Source organism: Camellia sinensis, chromosome 9 (assembly GCF_055761805.1).
Source record: "Camellia sinensis isolate YWXY chromosome 9, ASM5576180v1, whole genome shotgun sequence".
Lineage (NCBI taxonomy): Eukaryota > Viridiplantae > Streptophyta > Magnoliopsida > Ericales > Theaceae > Camellia > Camellia sinensis.
This window is the reverse complement of record NC_138969.1, coordinates 3,431,603-3,453,679: the sequence shown is the minus strand read 5'-3', so window position 1 is coordinate 3,453,679 and position 22,077 is coordinate 3,431,603.

Below are 22,077 nucleotides of genomic sequence, written 5' to 3'. Positions count from 1 at the left end.
CACTGACACGTATTGCTCTCTCTCTCAGATAGCTCTCTCGGATTGCTCTCTCAGATTGCTCTTATTATCTCTCAACCGAGTGCCTCAATTTATACATATTGAGGCACTCCTTCATTGGTCACCACCTACCCCTTCCACTAGCTAGTGGGGTAGGTGGAGTGGAAGAACCACCTTCAAGGTGGGTTGATATGGGTTGAAATCCAACACGAGCAACAGTGGAGGGAGGGGAAAAAAAATACCAAGCTACAATCAAACCTTTTTTAAGTGAAGGATACCAAACATCAGCAAATGCACATCGCAGAATAACACAAGCACCATGAAAAACAGCATCAGTAATTTGGCTGATATCACTCTTCTCAATCCTCGACTGTAATTTAAAGAATAAATCAAAATAAAATTAAATATCCAAACTACATGAGGTAAATATAAGTAAGTATACCTGACGGAAGTTTAGATTGTCATTAAACCGTGACAATCTAAACTTCTGTAGTTTAGATTGTCCTCAATGCTGCCAGGTAATCCATTGCATTGCGATTATTTTCGAAGTCAAGGCTACTAAACGACATTGCAAAATTTTCAATTAGAGGGCTGGCAAAAGAAGTTTTTCCCATATTGAAATTCACTTTGACGACCTTGCAGTTGATATAAAATATCTGCTCCTTTACTAGATGGGTCTGGAAATTCTTCCTCAGACCGTGACTAACACGTGTCACTGACATGGAGAACAGGTGGCACTGACGTGGCGGACACGTGGCATTGACTGTGCGCTGGTGTGGTAGTCTTCCTCCTTGAGACGCGAGTCTGCGCATGGGAATGCGCGCTGGCAAGTTGAACGGCGCGTGGAGGCGCGTGATGAGACTGGTGTTCACGCGCTTCTTTGGGTGGTGCGTGTGGGCGCGTGGCTGGGCTTCTAGGACTCTTCTTTGCAGTTCCAGACTCCTCTCCTTCAGAGCTTCCTCCTGGTATGCTCAAAAGTGGATTTCAGTCACTTCGAAATCTGGGCACTCTCGGAAAAAACTCAATTTTTCACCACCCGGGCTCTGATATCACTTGTTGGGGATCAGGGGCACACCAAGAAACACAAATAGGCAATAACACAAGAGTTTTAACGTGGTTCGGCAAACCGGCCTACGTTCATGGGAGCGATAACACCATATGTCAACAAGAGGAGGATTACACACTCACCTCGAACTCTCTGTCTCTCTAAATAGTTTATTCTCTCTCACTCACACGTATTGCTCTCTCTCTCTGATAGCTCTCTCAGATTGCTCTCTCAGATTGCTCTTATTATCTCTCAACCGAGTACCTCAATTTATACATATTGAGGCACTCCCTCATTGGTCACCACCTACCCCTTCCACTAGCTAGTGGGGTTGGTGGAGTGGAAGAACCGCCTTCAAGGTGGGTAGATATGGGTTGAAATCCAACACGAGCAATAGTGGAGGGAGGGAAAAAAAATACAAAGCCACAATCGAACCTTTTTCAAGTGAAGGATACCAAACATCAGTAAATGCACGTCGTAGAATAGCACAAGCACCATGAAAAACAGCATCAGCAATTTGGCTGATATCACTCTTCTCAATCCTCGACTGCAATTTAAAAAATAAATGAAAATAAAATAAAATATCCAAACTACATAAGGTAAATATAAGTAAGTATACCTGACAGAAGTTTAGATTGTCATTAAACCATGACAATCTAAACTTCTGTAGTTTGGATTGTCCTCAATGCTGCCTGGTAATCCATTGCATTGTGATTATTTTCGAAGTCAAAGCTATTGAACGACATTGCAAAATCTTCAATTAGAGGGCTGGCAAAAGAAGTTTTTGTCTTATTGAAATTCACCTTGACGACCTTGCAGTAGATATAAAATATCTGCCCTTTACTAGATGGGTCTGGAAATTCTTCCTCAGACCATGACTAACACGTGTCACTGACATGGAGAACAGGTGGCGCTGACGTGGCGGACACGTGGCGTTGACTGTGCGCTGGCGTAGTCGTCTTCCTCTGTGAGACGCGTGTTCGCGCATGGGAATGCGTGCCGGCTAGTTGAACGGCGCGTGGAGGTGCGTGATGAGACTAATGTTCACGCGCTTCCTTTGGGTGGTGCGTGTGGGCACGTGGCTGGGCTTTTGGGACTCTTCTTTGCAGTTTCGGACTCCTCTCCTTCAGAGCTTCCTCCTGGTATGCTTGAAAGTGGATTTCAGTCACTTCGAAATCTGGGCACTTTCAGAAAAAACTCAATTTTTTACCACCCGGGCTCTGATACCACTTGTTGGGGATCGGGGGCACACCAGGAAACACAAATAGGCAATGACACAAGAGTTTTAACGTGGTTCGGCAAACCGGCCTACGTCCATGGGAGCGATAACATCATATATCAACAAGAGGAGGATTACACACTCACCTCGAACTCTCTGTCTCTCTATATAGTTTATTCTCTCTCACTCACACGTATTACTCTCTCTCTGATAGCTCTCTCAGATTGATCTTATTATCTCTCAACCGAGTACCTCAATTTATACATATTGAGGCACTCCCTCATTGGTCACCACCTACCCCTTCCACTAGCTAGTGGGGTAGATGGAGTGGAAGAACCACTTTCAAGGTGGGTTGATATGGGTTGAAATCCAACACAAGCAACAGTGGAGGGACGGGAAAAAAATACCAAGCTACAATCGAACCTTTTTCAAGTGAAGGATACAAGCATCAGTAAATGCACGTCGTAGAATAGCACAAGCACCATGAAAAACAGCATCAGCAATTTGGCTGATATCACTCTTCTCAATCCTTGACTATAATTTAAAGAATAAATCAAAATAAAATAAAATATCCAAACTACATGAGGTAAATATAAGTAAGTATACCTGACGGAGGTTTAGATTGTCATTAAACCGTGACAATCTAAACTTTTGTAGTTTGGATTGTCCTCAATGTTGCCAGGTAATCCATTGCATTGCGATTATTTTCGAAGTCAAAGCTACTGAACGACATTGCAAAATCTTCAATTAGAGGGCTGGCAAAAGAATTTTTTCCTATATTGAAATTCACCTTGACAACCTTGCAGTAGATATAAAATATCTACTCCTTTACTAGATGGGTCTAAAAATTCTTCCTCAGACCGTGACTAACACGTGTCACGGACGTGGAGAACAGGTGGCGCTGACGTGACGGACACGTGGCGTTGACTGTGCGCTGGCGTAGTCGTCTTCCTCCGTGAGACGCGTGTCCGCGCGTAGGAATACGCGCCTGCTAGTTGAATGGCGCGTGGAGGTGCGGGATGTGACTGGTGTTCATGCGCTTCCTTTGGGTGGCGCGTGTGGGCGCGTGGCTGGGCTTCTAGGACTCTTCTTTGCAGTTTCGGACTCCTCTCCTTCAGAGCTTCCTCCTGGTATGCTCGAAAATGGATTTCAGTCACTTCGAAATCTGGGCACTGTCGGAAAAAACTCGATTTTTCACCACCCGGGCTCTGATACCACTTTTTGGGGATCGGGGGCACACCAGGAAACACAAACTATCAATAACACAAGAGTTTTAACGTGGTTCAGCAAACCGGTCTACGTCCACGGAAGCGATAACACTAAATATCAACAAGAGGAGGATTACACACTCACCTTACACTCTCCGTCTCTCTATATAGCTTATTCTCTCTCACTCATAGGTATTGCTCTCTCTCTGATAGCTCTCTTAGATTGCTCTTATTATCTCTCAACAGAGTACCTCAATTTATACATATTGAGGCACTCCCTCATTGGTCACCACCTACCCCTTCCACTAGCTAGTGGGGTAGGTGGAGTGGAAGAACCACATTCAAGGTGGGTAGATATGGCTTGAAATCCAACACGAGTAACAGTGCAGAGAGGGGAAAAAAAATACCAAACTACAATCGATCCTTTTTCAAGTGAAGGATACCAAACATCAGCACATGCACGTCGCAGAATAGCACAAGCACCATGAAAAACAGCATCAACAATTTGGCTGATATCACTCTTCTCAATCCTTGACTGTAATTAAAAGAATAAATCAAAATTAAATAAAATAAATGTAAGTAAGTATACCTAACGGAAGTTTAGATTGTTATTATAGTGCACTATCATTTCCCTATAGAATCGAGTAACTACAACAGCAGTACTTTCGCATGGAACATGCCCATGCCTTTGGCCAAACAAATATTTATCTTTCTCAATTTTAGCAAGCACCCTTTGCTCAGCATTGCCCGGAAGAGGAATGTTGGAACTCCAATTAGGATTGTATTTTATTGCATAAGCATCCAAAATGATTACATCAAACAGTTTACGACCATGCACAATATCCCACAACTTCATTAAATTTTTTTTTTTTGAGTACCGTTCCAAAATGAAGAATCGTCCAACAGCCAGCAGATATCCAATTTTTCACTAAAACACAAATGAACAAAAGATTAATTAGTCAAAACTACACAAGGACAAAAATATTAAAAATAAATAACATATTTAACTTACTGATATTCTTTGTCCCGCAAGTCCTTCATAAAAAGGGAAAACTCGTTTGAGAGCCCCTGGTCTCTGAAATAACTTTGCAGCCGTCTCCATTGGAAATCATTACCCCCTCTATAAGGCTTAACTATAACTTCAGCCATCAAAGAGCGAAAATCCCCAATATCTTTGAATTTTGCATTATAAATCTCTGCAAAAAAATAATTGAAATTTCAGAGATGCATTTCAAAAAACATAACCAAATAAAATCAAAATAAAGAATGAGTTACAATATACCATTACCATGTATGGCTTTTTTGACCCAAATAAGTTTGGCCTTTCGGTTCACGACTGAGATTCCATCTAACAATCTAGTAGATCAGTAGCCCAAAGAATATATTTTGCGTCATGCCATGTTATTATCACTAAATAGAGGCATTACTTTGGATTGAATGTAACTCCACCAATCCTTGATGGGGCAGGACTTTTCTGACCAACTTCTGTATTTCGAATCGACATAGAAGAAAATATTTTGTTTGATTCTTTCAAGTAAACCTCTTTTGTCATCCACAAAACAACCCTCTATAGTGGAACTCCCTTTGCAAAGCCTCAATGCTGCCAGGTAATCCATTGCTTTGTGATTATTTTCGAAGTGAAAGCTACTGAACGATATTGCAAAATCTTCAATTAGAGGGCTGGAAAAAGAAGTTTTTCCCATGTTGAAATTCACCTTGACGACCTTGCAGCAGATATAAAATTTCTGCTCCTTTACTAGATGGGTCAGGAAATTCTTCCTCAGACCGTGACTGACACGTGTCACTAACGTGGCAAACAGGTGGCGCTGACGTGGTAGACATGTGGCACTGACTGTGCACTGGCGTGGTCGTCTTCCTCCTTGAGACACGCGTGCAGCGCGTGGGATTGTGTGTCAGCTACTTAAACGGCGCGTGGAGGCGCGTGACGTGACTGGTGTTCACGCACTTCCTTTGGGTGGCGCGTGTGGGCGCGTGGCTGGGCTTCTGGGACTCTTCTTTGCAGTTCCAGACTCCTCTTCTCCAGAGCTTCCTCGTAGTATGCTCGAAAATGGATCTCAGTTACTTCGAAATCTGGGCACTTTTTGAAAAAAAATCAATTTTTTACCACCCGGGCTTTGGGGGCACACCATGAAACACAAAGAAGCAATAACACAAGAGTTTTAACGTGGTTCGGCAAACCAGTCTACGTCCACGGAAGCGATAACACAATAAATCAACAAGAGGAGGATTACACACTCACCTCACACTCTATCTCTCTATATAGCTTATTGTCTCTCACTCACAGGTATTGATATCTCTTGATAGCTCTCTCAGATTGCTCTCTCAGATTGCTCTCTCAGATTGCTCTTATTATCTCTCAACCGAGTGCCTCAATTTATTCATATTGAGGCACTCCCTCATTGGTCACCACCTACCCCTTCCACTAGCTAGTGGGGTAGGTGGAGTGGAAGAACCACCTTCAAGGTGGGTTGATATGGGTTGAAATCCAACACGAGCAATAGTAGAGAGAGGGGAAAAAAATACCAAGTTAAAATCGAACCTTTTTCAAGGGAAGGATACCAAACATTAGCACATGCACGTCGCAGAATAGCACAAGCACCATGAAAAACAGCATCAGCAATTTGGTTGATATCACTCTTCTCAATCCTCGATTGTAATTAAAAGAATAAATCAAAACAAAATTAAATAAAGTATCCTAACTACATCAGGCAAATATAAGTAAGTATAACTGACGAAAGTTTAGATTATCATTATAGTGCACTATCATTTCCCCATAAAATCGAGTAACTACAACAGCAGTACTTTCGCGTGGAACATGCCCACGCCTTTGGCCAAACAAATATTTGTCTTTCTCAATTTTAGCAAACACCCTTTGCTTAGCATTGCCCGGTGGAGCAATGTTAGAACTCAAACTAGGAATACATTCCATTACACAAGCGTCCAAAATGATTCCGTCAAATAGTTTACGACCATGCACAATATCCCACATCTTCATTATAATTTGTTTTTTCTGAGTACCGTTCCAAAATGAAGAATCGTCCAACGGCCAACAGCTATCCACTTTTTCACTAAAACACAAATGAACAAAAGATTAATTAGCCAAAACTACACAAGGACAAAACTATTAAAAAGAGATAACATATTTAACTTACTGATAGTTTTTGTCCCGCAAGTCCTTCATAAAAAGGGAAAACTCGTTCGAAAGCCCCTGGTCTCTGAAATAACTTTGCAGCTGTCCCCATTGGAAATCATTACCCTCTCTATAAGGCTTAACTATAACTTCAGCCATCAAAGAGTGAAAATCCCCAATGTCTTTGAATTTTGCATTATAAAGCTCTAAAAAAGAAATTGAAATTTCAGAGATGCATTTCAAAAAATATAACCAAATAAAATGAAAATAAAGAATGAGTTACAATATACCATTACAATGTATGGTATTTTTGACCCAAATAAGTTTGGCCTTTCGGTTCACGACCGAGATTCCATCTAACAATCTGGTAGACGAGTGGCCCAAAGAATGTATTTTGCGTAATGCCATGTTAATATCAGTAAATAGAGACATTACTTTGGATTGAATGTAACTCCACCAATCCTCGATGGGGCGGGACTTTTCAGGTTAACTTCTGTATTCAGAATCGACACAGAAGAAAATATCTTGTTTGATTCTTTCAAGTAAAACTCTTTTGCCATCAACAAAACAACCCTTTACAATGGAACTCCCTTTGCAAATCCTCAATGCTGCCAGGTAATCCATAGCTTTGCGATTATTTTCGACGTCAAAGCTATTGAACGACATTACAAAATCTTCAATTAGAGGGCTAGAAAAAGAAGTTTTTTCCATATTGAAATTCACTTTGACGACCTTGCAGTAGATATAAAATTTCAGCTCCCTTACTAGATGGGTCCAGAAATTCTTCTTCAGACCGTGACTAACACGTGTCACTGACGTGGCAAATAGATGGCGCTGACGTGGCAGACACGTGGCGCTGACTGTGCGCTGGCGTGGTCGTCTTCCTCCATGAGACGAGTGTGCAGAGCTTGTCTGCGCGTGGGATTACGCGCCGGCTACTTGGACGGCGCGTGGAGGCGCATGATGAGACTAATGTTCACACGCTTCCTTTGGGTGGCGTGTGTGGGCGCATGGCTGGGCTTTTGGGACTCTTCTTTGCAGTTTCGGATTCCTCTCCTCCAGAGCTTCCTCCTGGTATGCTCGAAAGTGGATTTCAGTCACTTCGAAATTTTGGCACTTTCGGAAAAAACTTGATTTTTCACCACCCAGGCGCTGATACCACTTGTTGGGGATCGAAGGCACACCAGGAAACACAAACAAGCAATAACACAAGTGTTTTAACGTGGTTCGAAAAACCGGTCTACGTCCACGGGAGCAATAACACGATATATCAAGAAGAGGGGGATTACACACTCACCTCACACTCCCTATCCCTCTATATGGCTTATTCTTTCTCACTCACAGGTATTGCTCTCTCTCAGATTGCTCTCTCAGATTACTCTTATTATCTCTCAACCGAGTTCCTAAATTTACACATATTGAGGCACTCCTTCATTGGTCACCACCTACCCCTTCCACTAGCTAGTGGGGTAGGTAGAGTGGAAGAACCACATTCAATGTGGGTTTATACGAGTTGAAATACAATACGAGCAACAGTGAAGAGAGGGGAAAAAAAGTACCAAGTTACAATCGAACATTTTTCAAGTGAAGGATAGCAAACATTAGCACATGCACGTCGCAGAATAGCACAAGCACCATGAAAAACAGCACCAACAATTTGGCTGATATCACTCTTCTCAATCCTTGACTGTGATTAAAAAAATAAATCAAAATAAAACAAAATAAAATATCCAAACTACATGAGGTAAATATAACTAAGTATACTTGATGAAAGTTTAGATTGTCATTATAGTGCACTATCATTTCCCCATAGAATCGAGTAACTTCAATAGCAGTACTTTCGCGTAGAACATGCCCACGCCTTTGGCCAAACAACTATTTATCTTTCTCAATTTCAACAAACACCCTTTGCTCAGCATTGCCCGGAGGAGGAATGTTAGAACTCCAATTAGGAATATATTTCATTACATAAGCATCCAAAATGATTCCATCAAACAGTTTACGACCATGCACAATATCCCACAACTTCATTATAATTTTTTTTTTCTGAGTACCGTTCCAAAATCAAGAATCGTCCAACAGACAAAAGATATCCACTTTTTCACTAAAACACAAATGAACAAAAGATTAATTAGTCAAAAATACACAAGGAAAAAAATATTAAAAAGAGATAACATATTTTTAACTTATTGATATTTTTTGTCCCCCAAGTCCTTCATAAAAAGGGAAAACTCGTTCGAGAGCCCCTGGTCTTTGAAATAACTTTGCAACCGTCCCCATTGAAAATCATTACCCTCCCTATAAGGCTTAACAATGACTTCAACCATCAAAGACTGAAAATCCCTAATGTCTTTAAATTTTGCATTATAAAGCTTTGCAAAAAAAAATTGAAATTTCAGAGATGCATTTCAAAAAACATAACCAAAAAAAATGAAAATAAAGAATGAGTTACAATATACCATTACTGTGTATCGCCTTTTTGACCCAAATAAGTTTGGCCTTTCGGTTCACGACTGAGATTCCATTTAACAATCTAGTAGAGTAGTTGCCCAAAAAATATATTTTGCCTAATGTCATGTTAATATCACTAAATAGAGGCATTACTTTGTGTGAATGTAACTCCACCAATCCTTGATGGGGCAGGAATTTTCAGACCAACTTCTGCATTCAGAATCGACATAGGAGAAAATATCTTGTTTGATTCTTTCAAATAAAACTCTTTTGTCATCAACAAAACAACCCTCTACAATGGAACTCCCTTTGCAAATCCTCAATGCTGCCAGGTAATCCATTGCTTTGGGATTATTTTCAAAGTCAACACTATTGAACGACATTGCAAAATCTTCCATTAGAGGGCTGGAAAAAAAGTTTTTCCCATATTGAAATTCACCTAGACGGCCTTGCAGTAGATATAAAATTTCAGCTCGTTTACTAGATGGGTCTGGAAATTCATCCTTAGACTGTGACTGATACATGTCACTAACGTGGCAAACAGGTGGCAGTGATGTGGCAGACACGTGGCGCTGACTCTTCTTTGTAGTTTCGGACTTCTCCCTTCGAAAGTGGATTTCAGTCACTTCGAAATCTGGGCACTTTCGGAAAAAACTCGATTTTTCACCACCTAGGCTCTGATACCACTTGTTGGGGATCGGGGGCACACTAGGAAACACAAACAAGAAATAACACAAGAGTTTAAAGGTGGTTCGACAAACCAACCTTCGTCCGTGGGAGCGATAACACTATATATCAACAAGAGAAGGATTACACACTCACCGCACACTCTCTGTCTCTCTATATAGCTTATTCTCTCTCAGTCACAGGTATTGCTCTATCTCCGATTGCTCTCTCAGATTGCTCTTATTATCTCTCAACCAAGTACCTAAATTTATTTATATTGACGCAGTCCCTCGTTGGTCACCACCTACCCCTTCCACTAGCTAGTGAGGTAGGTAGAGTGGAAGAACCACCTTCAAGGTGGGTTGATATGGGTTGAAAGCCAACACGAGCAACAGTGGAGAGAGGGGAACAAAATACCAAGTTACAATCCAACATTTTTCAAGTAAAGAATACCAAACATTAGCACACGCACGTCCCCGAATAGCATAAGCACCATGAAAAACAGCATCAGCAATTTGGCTGATATCACTCTTCTCATTCCTCGACTTTATTTAAATGAATAAATCAAAATAAAATAAAATATCCAAACTATGTGAGGTAAATATAAGTAAGTATACCTGACGGAAGTTTAGACTGTCATTATAGTGCACTATCATTTCCCTATAGAATCGAGTAACTTCAACAACAGTACTTTCGCATGGAACATGCCCATGCATTTGTCCAAACAAATATTTATCTTTCTCACTTTTAAGTAACCACCCTTTGCTCAGCATTGCCCGGATGAGAAATGTTAGAACTCCAATTAGGAATATATTTCATTGCGTTAGCATCTAAAATGATTCCATCAAATAGTTTATGACCCTGCACAATATCCTACAACTTCGTTATAAATTTTTTTTTTCTGAGTATCGTTCCAAAATGAAGAATCGTCCAACAACCAACAGATATCCACTTTTTCACTAAAGCACAAATGAACAAAAGATTAATTAGTCAAAACTACACAGGGACAAAAATATTAAAAAGAGATAACATATTTAACTTACTGATATTTTTTGTCTCGCAAGTCCTTCATAAAAAGGGAAAACTCGTTCGAGAGCCCCTGGTCTCTGAAATAACTTTGCAGTCGTCCCCATTGGAAATCATTACCCTCTCTCTAAGGCTTAACTATAACTTCAGCCATCAAAGAGCGAAAATCCCCAATGTCTTTGAATTTTGCATTATAAAGCTCTGCAAAAAGAAAATTAAAATTTCAGAGATGCATTTCAAAAAACATAACCAAATAAAATGAAAATAAAGAATGAGTTACAATATACCATTACTATGTATGGCCTTTTTGACCCAAATAGGTTTGGCCTTTCGGTTCATGACCGAGATTCCATCTAACAATCTAGTAGAGTAGTAGCCCAACGAATATATTTTGCGTAATGCAATGTTAATATCACTAAATAGAGGCTTTACTTTTGGGTTGAATGTGACTCCACCAATCCTCGATGGGGCAGGACTTTTCAAACCAACTTTTGTATTCAGAATCGACATAGGAGAAAATATCTTGTTTGATTCTTTCAAGTAAAACTCTTTTGTCATCAACAAAATAACCCTTTACAATGGAACTCCCTTTGCAAAGCCTCAATGCTGCCAGGTAATCTATTGCTTTGCGATTATTTTCGAAGTCAAAGCTACTGAACGACATTGCAAAATCTTCAATTAGAGTGCTGGAAAAAAAGGTTTTCCCATATTGAAATTCACCTTGATGACCTTGCAGCAGATATAAAATTTCAGCTCCTCTACTAGATAGGTCTGGAAATTCTTCCTCCAACCGTGACTGACACGTGTCACTAACGTGGAAAACAGGTGGTGCTGACGTGGCAGACGCGTGGCACTGACTGGGTGCTGGCGTGGTCGTCTTCCTCCTTAAGACCCGCGTGCAATGCGTGGGATTGCGCGCCAACTACTTGATCGGCGCGTGGAGACATGCGATGTGACTGGTGTTCACTCGTTTCTTTTTCAGGACACATGTGGGTGCGGGGCTAGGCTTCTGGGACTCTTCTTTACAGTTCCGGACTCCTCTCCTGCAGAGCTTCCTCCGAGTATGCTTGAAAGTGGATTTCAGTCACTTCAAAATCAGGGCACTTTCGAAAAAACACTCAATTTTTCACCACCCGGGCTCTAATACCACTTGTTGGAGATCGGGAGCACACCAGGAAACACAAATAGGCAATAACACAAGAGTTTTAACGTGGTTCGGCAAACCGGTCTACGTCCACGAAAGCAATAAAACTATATATCAACAAGAGGAGGATTACACACTCACCTCACACTCACAGGTATTGCTCTCTCTCCGATAGCTCCCTCAGATTGCTGCCTCAGATTGCTCTTATTATCTCTCAAACGAGTACCTAAATTTACACATATTGAGGTACTCCCTCATTGGTCACCACTTACCCCTTTCACTAGCTAGTGGGGTAGGTGGAGTGGAAGAACGACCTTCAAGGTGGGTTTATATGAGTTGAAATCCAACACGAGGAACAGTGAAGAGAGGGGAAAAAAAAGTATCAAGTTACAATTGAACCTTTTTCAAATGAAGGATAACAAACATTAGCACATGCACGCCGCAGAATAGCACAAGCACCATGAAAAACAGCATCAACAATTTGGCTGAAATCACTCTTCTCAATCCTCGACTGTAATTAAAAGAATAAATCAAAATAAAATAAAATAAAATATCCAAACTACATGAGGTAAATATAACTAAGTATACCTGACGGAAGTTTAGATTGTCATTATAGTGCACTATCATTTCCCTATAGAATCGAGTAACTTCAACAGTAGTACTTTTGCGTGGAACATGCCCATGCCTTTAGCCAAACAAATATTTATCATTCTCAATTTTAGCAAAAACCCTTTGCTCAGCATTGCCTGGAGGAGGAATGCTAGAACTCCAATTAGGAATATATTTCACTACATAAGCATCCAAAATGATTCCATGAAACAGTTTACGACCATGCACAATATCCCATAACTTCATTATAATTTTTTTTTCTGAGTACCGTTCCAAAATGAAGAATCGTCTAACAGACAACAGATATCCACTTTTTCACTAAAACACAAATGAACAAAAGATTAATCAGTCAAAACTACACAAGCAAAAAAATATTAAAAAGAGATATTTTTAACTTATATTTTTTGTCCCGCAAGTCCTTCACAAAACAGGAAAACTCATTCGAGAGCCCCTGGTCTCTGAATTAACTTTGCAGCCGTCCCCATTGGAAATCATTACCCTCTCTATAAGGCTTAACAATGACTTCAACCATCAAAGAGTGAAAATCCCCAATGTCTTTAAATTTTGCATTATAAAGCTCTGCAAAAAAATTTGAAATTTCAGAGATGCATTTCAAAAAACATAACCAAATAAAATGAAAATAAAGAATGAGTTACAATATACCATTACTATGTATGGCCTTTTTGACCCAAATAAGTTTGGCCTTTCAGTTCACGACTGTGATTCCATCTAACAATCTAGTAAAGAAGTAGCCCAAAGAATATATTTTGCGTAATGCCATGTTAATATCACTAAATAGAGGCATTACTTTGGGTGAATGTAACCCCACCAATCCTCGATGGAGCAAGACTTTTCAGACCAACTTCTGTATTCAGAATTGAAATAGGAAAAAATATCTTGTTTGATTCTTTCAAGTAAAACTCTTTTGTCATCAACAAAACAACCCTCTACAATGTAACTCCCTTTGCAAATCCTCAATGCTGCCAGGTAATCCATTACTTTGCGATTATTTTCGAAGTCAAAACTACAGAATGACATTGCAAAATCTTCAATTAGAGCGCTGGAAAATGAAGTTTTTCCCATATTGAAATTCACCTTGACGACTTTGCAGTAGATATAAAATTTCAACTCCTTTACTAGATGGGTATGGAAATTCTTCCTCAGATCGTGACTGATACGTGTCACTGACGTGGCAAACAGGTGGCAGTGACGTGGCTAACACGTGGCGCTGACTCTTCTTTGCAGTTTCGGAATCCTCCACTCGAAAGTGGATTTCAATCACTTCGAATTCTAGGCCGTTTCGGAAAAAACTCGATTTTTCACTACCCGGGCTCTAATACCACTTGTTGGGGATCGGGGGCACACTAGGAAACACAAACAAGCAATAACACAAGAGTTTAAACGTGGTTCGGCAAACCGACCTACGTCCACGGGAGCGATAACACTATATATCAACAAGAGAAGGATTACACACTCACCGTACACTCTCGGTCTCTCTATATAGCTTACTCGCTCTCACTCACAGGTATTGCTCTCTCTCCGATAGCTCTCTCCGATTGCTCTTATTATCTCTCAACCGAGTACCTAAATTTATTCATATTGACGCAGTCCCTCGTTGGTCACCACCTACCCCTTCCACTAGCTAGTGGGGTAGGTGGAGTGGAAGAACCACCTTCAAGGTGGGTTGATATAGGTTGAAATCCAACACGACCAACAGTGGAGAGAGGGGAAAAAAATACGAAGTTATAATCGAACATTTTTCAAGTAAAGGATACCAAACATCAGCACACGCACGTCACAAAATAGCACAAGCACCATGAAAAACAACATTAGCAATTTGGCTGATATCACTCTTCTCAATCCTCGACTTTAATTAAAAGAATAAATCAAAATAAAATAAAATATCCAACTACATGAGGTAAATATAAGTAAGTATACCTGACGGAAGTTTAGATTGTCATTATAGTGCACTATCATTTCCCTATAGAATCGAGTAACTTCAACAACAGTACTTTCGCGTGGAACATGCCCACGCCTTTGGCCAAACAAATATTTATCTTTCTCAATTTTGGCAACCACCCTTTGCTCAGCATTGCCTGGTGGAGGAATGTTAGAACTCCAATTAGGAATATATTTCATTACGTAAGCATCCAAAATGATTCCATCAAACAGTTTACGACCTTGCACAATATCCTACAACTTCAATATAATTTTTTTTTTCTGAGTACCGTTCCAAAATGAAGAATCGTCCAACAACCAACAGATATCCACTTTTTCACTAAAACACAAATGAACAAAAGATTAATTATTCGAAACTACACAAGGACAAAAATATTAAAAAGAGATTACATATTTAACTTACTGATATTTTTTGTCCCGCAAGTCCTTCATAAAAGAAAACTCGTTCGAGAGCCCCTGGTCTCTGAAATAACTTTGCAGCCGTCCCCATTGGAAATCATTACCCTCTCTATACGACTTAACTATAACTCTAGCCATCAAAGAGTGAAAATCTCCAATGACTTTGAATTTTGCATTATAAAGCTCTGAAAAAAAAATTGAAATTTCAGTGATGCATTTCAAAAAACATAAGCAAATAAAATGAAAATAAAGAATGAGTTACAATATACCATTATTATGTATGGCCTTTTTAACCCAAATAAGTTTGGCCTTTCGGTTCATGACCGAGATTCCATCTAACAATCTAGTAGAGTAGTAGCCCAAAGAATACATTTTGCGTAATGCAATGTTAATATCACTAAATAGAGGCATTACTTTTGGGTTGAATGTGACTCCACCAATCCTCGATGGGGCAGGACTTTTCAAACTAACTTCTGTATTCAGAATCGACATAGGAGAAAATATCTTGTTTGATTCTTTCAAGTAAAACTCTTTTGTCATCAACAAAATAACCCTCTACAATGGAACTCCCTTTGCAAAGCCTCAATGCTGCCAGGTAATCCATTGCTTTGCGATTATTTTCGAAGTCAAAACTACTGAACGACATTGCAAAATCCTCAATTAGCGGGCTCGAAAAAGAAGTTTTTCCCATATTGAAATTCACCTTGACGACCTTGCAGCAGATATAAAATTTCAGCTCCTTTACTAGATGGGTCTTGAAATTCTTCCTTAGATCGTGACTGACACGTGTCACTGACGCGGCAAACAGGTGGCACTGACGTGGCAGACACATGGCGCTGACTGTGCGCTGGCGTGGTCGTCTTCCTCCACTACTAGAAATATGACTTTTTGCGTCTATTTTTTTGCGACGGATTGTTTAGCAGTCGCAAAAAAACAACTTTTTGCATTAAAATGTCATTTTATTTTAATGCTCAATCGTATTCTTACCTAACTTTAAAAAAAAAAAAAAAATCCAAATCTTATAAAACTTGCCCTATCCCCTTTTACTCTTATTTCCCAAACCCATTTTGCTCTCTTCCTCTGAAGACCGATCTCCAAAGGTATGAACTCTCTCTCTCTCTCTCTCTCTCTCTCTCTCTCTCTCTCTCTCTCGACTCTGTCTTTGGACTCTTCATCTAAATTTTATTGTTCATTTGAAGATTTTGATCAATAGTTGATGAAGATTTGAAGATTTCGATCGATTATTGATGAAGATTTGAAGATTTTGATCGATTTATAATCGGTAAGCCTAATTTTTATGAATGAATCCAACTCTCTCTCTCTCTCTCTCTCTCTCTCTCTTCATTTTATCTATTAGTTGTGTTTAATGATTTCAATATTTTGTGACGTGGAGGTTTTAGGGAGGTTTTAGTTATCTCCTCTTCATTTTTTTGTTGAATTTCAATATTCTGTTGAATTTCATTCGTTCTTAAAAACAATAGAGGTGTTTGAACCTCTTGGAACAATCTCTCTCAACTCTTACTGTTTCTACTGTGATTTCAGCTATTATAGCCATCTGTGTTGTGTTGATCCAGAATTGTTGATTCAATTGCCTGTATACACAGGTATGGTAGGTAGTTTCATGAATTAGGAATAGTGATGATTAAGGAAAGCTTGTAAAATCTAGGGCTATATGGAAGATCAATTGTTTGAATTGGCTTGGTTTTGAAAGTGTTTGGCTGCTTGAAATTATTGCTGGAATTTCTAGATCGCTAATAAGAGGTTTTCAAAACTGTTTTTATATGAATTTTCCAAAAGCAATGTATTGTTAGAACCTTAGGGAAAAACAGTGTGAAATAAACTGTTTATATATATATATATTTGTCTTTAGATTTCAGGGATTGACTTTGATTTCAGTATTTTTGAATTTTTTTTTTGGGAAAAGTGTTAGCCATCGGATGGGATTAGCAATGTGGTGTTCGAAGGTCAAGTTATAGATGAAGAAGTTGAGAATTTGAACAAAAGGTGAGAGATCCAACCAAATTTATGTGAAAAAAATGGAAAAGTTTGGTTGTATATACCTATATTTATCTATATAGACATTTTTTTTGGCTTATAAATTTATTTATTCTTTCGTGCTTTTCTTTTTTTTTTTTAAAGTAATTTTGGCATTTTTTAGGGGTTGAAGTTTTTGGCATTTTTTGGGGGGTTGAAGTTCAGAGATTTTGCTCTGTTCAGTGATCTCTCTCTCTCTCTCTCTCTCTCTCTCTCTCTCTCTCTATTTGATGCTTTGAATTGAAATGCTTGATCTTTTGGGTTGGGAGGTTCAAGTGATATTTGTTCTTTGATGTGTTGTCTATTTGTATGAAATGTTGTAGTTTTGATGGTTTATTTGAATTTATGTTCCCTATTTTTTTGATTGTTTATCCAAATTGAGTTGATATACAAATTTTAACATTAAGTTGATATATATTTGGTATTTAAATTTCAATCTAACTTCTTTATCTCTCTTCAAAACCTAACTTATCTTTGTTTATATAACTACACTAACGTCTCTGTCTTGTCTTATAGATTTTCATGTGCTTTAAACATTCTCTATATTCTTCCAATCATGTCTCTTTAACCTTCATAGTGACAAACTTAAGACTCTATAGATAATAAGTTTTGCAATTATATGTGCTTATGGGTTCAATGAATGCCTTAAATATCTTGTTTACTTTTTTGTTTTTTTCTTCTTTCTCCTCCCCCCCCCTGCGCGTTAATTGGCATGCATTTTATGGTGATGAAGTGATAGCAACTTAACATATATTTAATCAATTTACTACTAAAATCTGAAGCGTTGCAGGTGGGATCAAGAGTGTGTTAGCTTTAGTTTTGCCATTTTTCCTGCTAGAATATTATATAAACAATTCAAATCACGTGGTCTATAAATAAATATAAATATCATTAAAGTCAAAATTCTTCCCTTCTGGGGGGTTCTCATTTGTTTGAAAACAAATGAAATCACCAATTTTCCGCTTCCTAAAATTCTGAAAATTTTGGAATTGACTCCACTTTTATGAAAACGAAAACAATATACCAAACAAATTTTGTTTATGGTTTCCAAGGAGAAAATGAAGATGTGAATTTGGATGATGTTCATGTAGTTTTTGATGACATCGAGGTTGTGCCTCCCCGCCCCCCCTCCCCCTCCTCCTCCTCTTTTGCTTTGCATACATAGAGGTGTCACAGTGCCAGAATTTGAAGTTTTTTTCTATTGTTATCAACAAATATTATGATAAAATCTCAGCACTTCTATCGCAGGAACCATATCATGATGCTCATCAATATTTGTCTATTGCCTATCCATGCTCTTCAATAATATTTTTTTTTTCAAAGTCTGTATGGCTATATTGGTAGTTTCTGCTATTTTACAGGATCAGTATGTAACTGAGCAATCCACAACTAGTGAGAGTGGGCCCTTAATAATGAATGCATTTGCAATGATTACCCTTTCTCAGGGGTTGAATCTTTCAGCCTTGTTTGACAGGCGTCAGGAACAGTTACATACCTTCTATTTTGGAACCAAAGCATCACTTAATATCGCATCAATCCTCTATTTGTTCTAGTTTTTGTTATTCATTTGGGTAGTACTATCATAAACTTCATACTTGCTGGAATTGATAGCTTAAACTTACGGCTCCTCCTAGTGATTATAACATTCCAAGTACTACATTTTTTGGTACAATGCTAGAGATATTTCGTGCAAGTAAAATGTGTGCTTATCACAAGGGTCACTCCTTGTTTGTAGCATGTTAATATTGGAAGTTTTATTTCTTGTGCTTTTTGTGTGAAGTAGACTTGTTCATTAACTATTTGCCTTCTAACTATTTGGCAACTGGGGGGTAATCAATTTTATTAATCTTTGGCAGGATTATGTAAAGCGGCAAACTCGTTTTGTTTCCTGCCAATCAGCTAAGCTTATAATTTCAACTATTGAAGCTGTTGCAGAATCAATGGGTCTCAAGGTCCATACACGGTATTACAAGGTATAGTTTTTAATATATTTTGTTGTTGATCTTACCTTGATGCTTCCCCTTGATGCTTTCTTTGTGTTCATTTTCAACTTGATTTGTAAATGCTGATGAATCATGGGAAAATGACTAGTGACTTGAAATTCAGTAGAAAGGTTGGGGGTTGAAGTGTCTATTGTTAGATACCCCGAGTCATGTTAAAAGGTTATAATTTTAGTGTGTTTCATTGTTCTTATCCTTTTTTTTTCTTTTTTCTTTTTTCCCATTCCTTATTGTCTAGATTCGTGTGAACAAGAAGAACAAGAAAAAAAAGGCTACAAAAAGGAGTTGGAAGAGCACCTCGTATCGCTAATTGTATTATTATTTGGCAATGACAATTGGTTATTGACACTTTATGTAGCTAGCTTGTTGGATTTTATGTAATTTTACAAGGAATTGCACCTGGAATAGCATTTTTTAGAGCCTAAAATTAAATATGATTTTGCCAAATTTGTCTCAAACAAATGGTTTGGTGCTATTATTTTCAGCAGGATCTTATTTGGTAGATTTATTTCAAAATATTGGTTGCTAGAAACTATTATTACAGTATTTATAAAATATCATTGAAAATTATTTGCGATAGTAACAAGACGGTCGCTAATACATTGTAGGCATTTTTTTTTTACTTTTTTGCGATGACAAAACATCAGTCGCCATAAGTAGATTAGGCGGTCACAAATAGTATTTGCGACCGCTGTTTCGCGGTCGCAAAAAGTATTTGCCACCCTCACATTCACGACCCCTATTTGCCGTCGCATGTGCCGTCGCAAAAGGCTTTTTGCGACTGTATTTCTATTATTTGCGACAGCTTATAGCGGTCGCAAAAAATGTTTTTTTTAGTAGTGTGTAGACACCCCATTTTTGACCGACCTCAAGACTCAGACGTCACCGATGGAGCGCTCGGTGATGTTGCATAATGTGCTCATTCAGAAGTTTCAGAGTCGCGGCCGTGAGCCCTACCTCCGGACTTCCGAACCCTTTTCTGTGCCTTGTCTCGGTTTACGAGCCAGACTCGGTTTTCTCTGTTTCTTTTCCTGAGGGGAGGGAGAGGTCCCGTAGACCATCTCTCAATGTTCACAGGCTATATTTGGTGGCCGTAGGCCATTTTTCCCATTTCGGAGTCCGATTCCTAGTTTTCGGAGCCGTCAGGCCGTGTGCCTCGGTTCGGGACCGCTTAACCATCTCCTGTTGCTCTGATTTTTGGCATACATCTTATTTCATCCCTTTTGAGGGACACTGGGGTTTGAGAAACCCACTTCGGGGCCGAATGCCACTTTCGGTGCTTAACAGCCCATTTTCGGGACCCCGAACTACGTGTTTTGGCCCCGGAACGTTCGTTTGGCAAGGGTTTTCGTTCATTTTTGGCAGGTACCTCTGTTTTATCACGAGGAAGGTCACTGAAGGATGGGAGGCCAGCAATTGTTGCAGCAGCCAGTTATCTCTCCTCCGGAGCCTCTTGGCGCCTGTTTTTCGCACTTCCAGGCTAATGTTGAACACCCTAGGGGTAGTGTTGCCAACTTTCAACCACATATCTGTGATCTACACATCTGAGAGGCCACTAAAATTTGGTGGCTGGCCATTAAGGTCACCTGACCCTTTTGACCCCTTTCTTCCGGGCTAATGTTGAACCCCTTGGACCTTTTTTCTTGAACTTTCAACCACATATCTGTGATGTACACACCTGAGAGGCCCCTAAAAGTTCATGGCCGGCCAGTAATTCAAATTGACCCTTTTGAACCCCTCTTTCCGAGCCAATGTTGAACCCCTTGGACCCACTTTCTTGGACTTTTAACCACATGGTTGTGTTGTACACACATAGGGGTACCTCTCCAGTAGCTGGCCGGCCAGAAAATCACATTGACCCTTTTGACCCCTAGCCGGCCGGCTAGGGGGTGTGGCCGGCCGGCCACCTCCAGCAAAAGTAATGGGTCGGCCTGCTTCCTTGCACTGTGCACTTTACAGCTGTGGGGCAATATCCCCCAGATATTATCTGTATCCGAGGGATATTTTGTGGGGGAGTTTTACTCTCCTTTTCCCCCACCTTTACACCCCCTTTTGGATCCTTATAACCAGCTGGTGGCCTCCTTTGTTAGAGTTAGAAAAACTCTCCTTCAAGCTTCCATAGCCAACTCCATCTTCTTCCTTCTCAATTCTTGAAAAAACCCTAAGTCCCTAACCATCATTCCTTCTACACCACCAAGCTCTACCACCACCATCTCATTTCCAGCAACAAGGAAGGATTCTTGAAGGCTAAAGAAGCTGCAAATCCATCCAAGAAGCAACAAAAGTTTGAATCTTCAAGGGTAAGTAACACTTTTACCCTTTTGACCCTTTTTCTTGATCTATTTCTAAGCCCCACTTGCTTTTTGTTTCAAGCTCCGGCCCTAACTGAAAAGGGCCATCTTTTGAGCTCATCTTCACTTTTCATTAAGGGCTCAACCCTGTTTGAGCCCTCCATAACACACTTGTTTCATTGATCATCTTGTATGTCATGATTTTGCATGCTATTTTTGACCCATGAGAAATTTATTTTCAAGCATGTTGTAAACTGATATAAGGCTTATTTTGAGCCCCTCTTCAACATTGGAGAAGGGATCAACATTGTTTGGTGTCTCCATGTGTCACTTGTAGTTATATCCCTTATTTGGCCCCATTTTTGCATAAATTGATAGCCCTCTTTGCTTCTGTTTTTGGACCTTGGTCCGAACTTAAAGTGGCCTTGTTTTGGCCTATACTTCATGTTTCATTAACACTTTTTTTCTGTTTGGTGATTATTTTGTATACTTCATGTTTTAGCACCTTTTGAGCCTCATTTTGCATCACATTTTTAGCATGTTTGTATACTGATTTTGAGGCTGCCATATACTGTAAATGTTCATATTTTTGGTCCATATTCAGTGTTGTAGAAGGAAATGTTTCATTTTGGGTTTAGCTTATACCACTTGCTTCATTACCCCTCTTTTGGCCCCTATTCTTGTATGCTATTTTTCCCCTACCTATGCTTGCTGTTTGGCCATGTTTATAACTGTGAAAGTGCATCTCTCGGGACTGCCTAGCTTCTGTCTTTGCATTGCATGTCCATATTGTGCATGTTTGGCATGGCTATAGGCCATTTCGGATGCCTAATGTTGCATTTCGGGACAATTCCTTGCATTTGGTATCATTTCGCTTC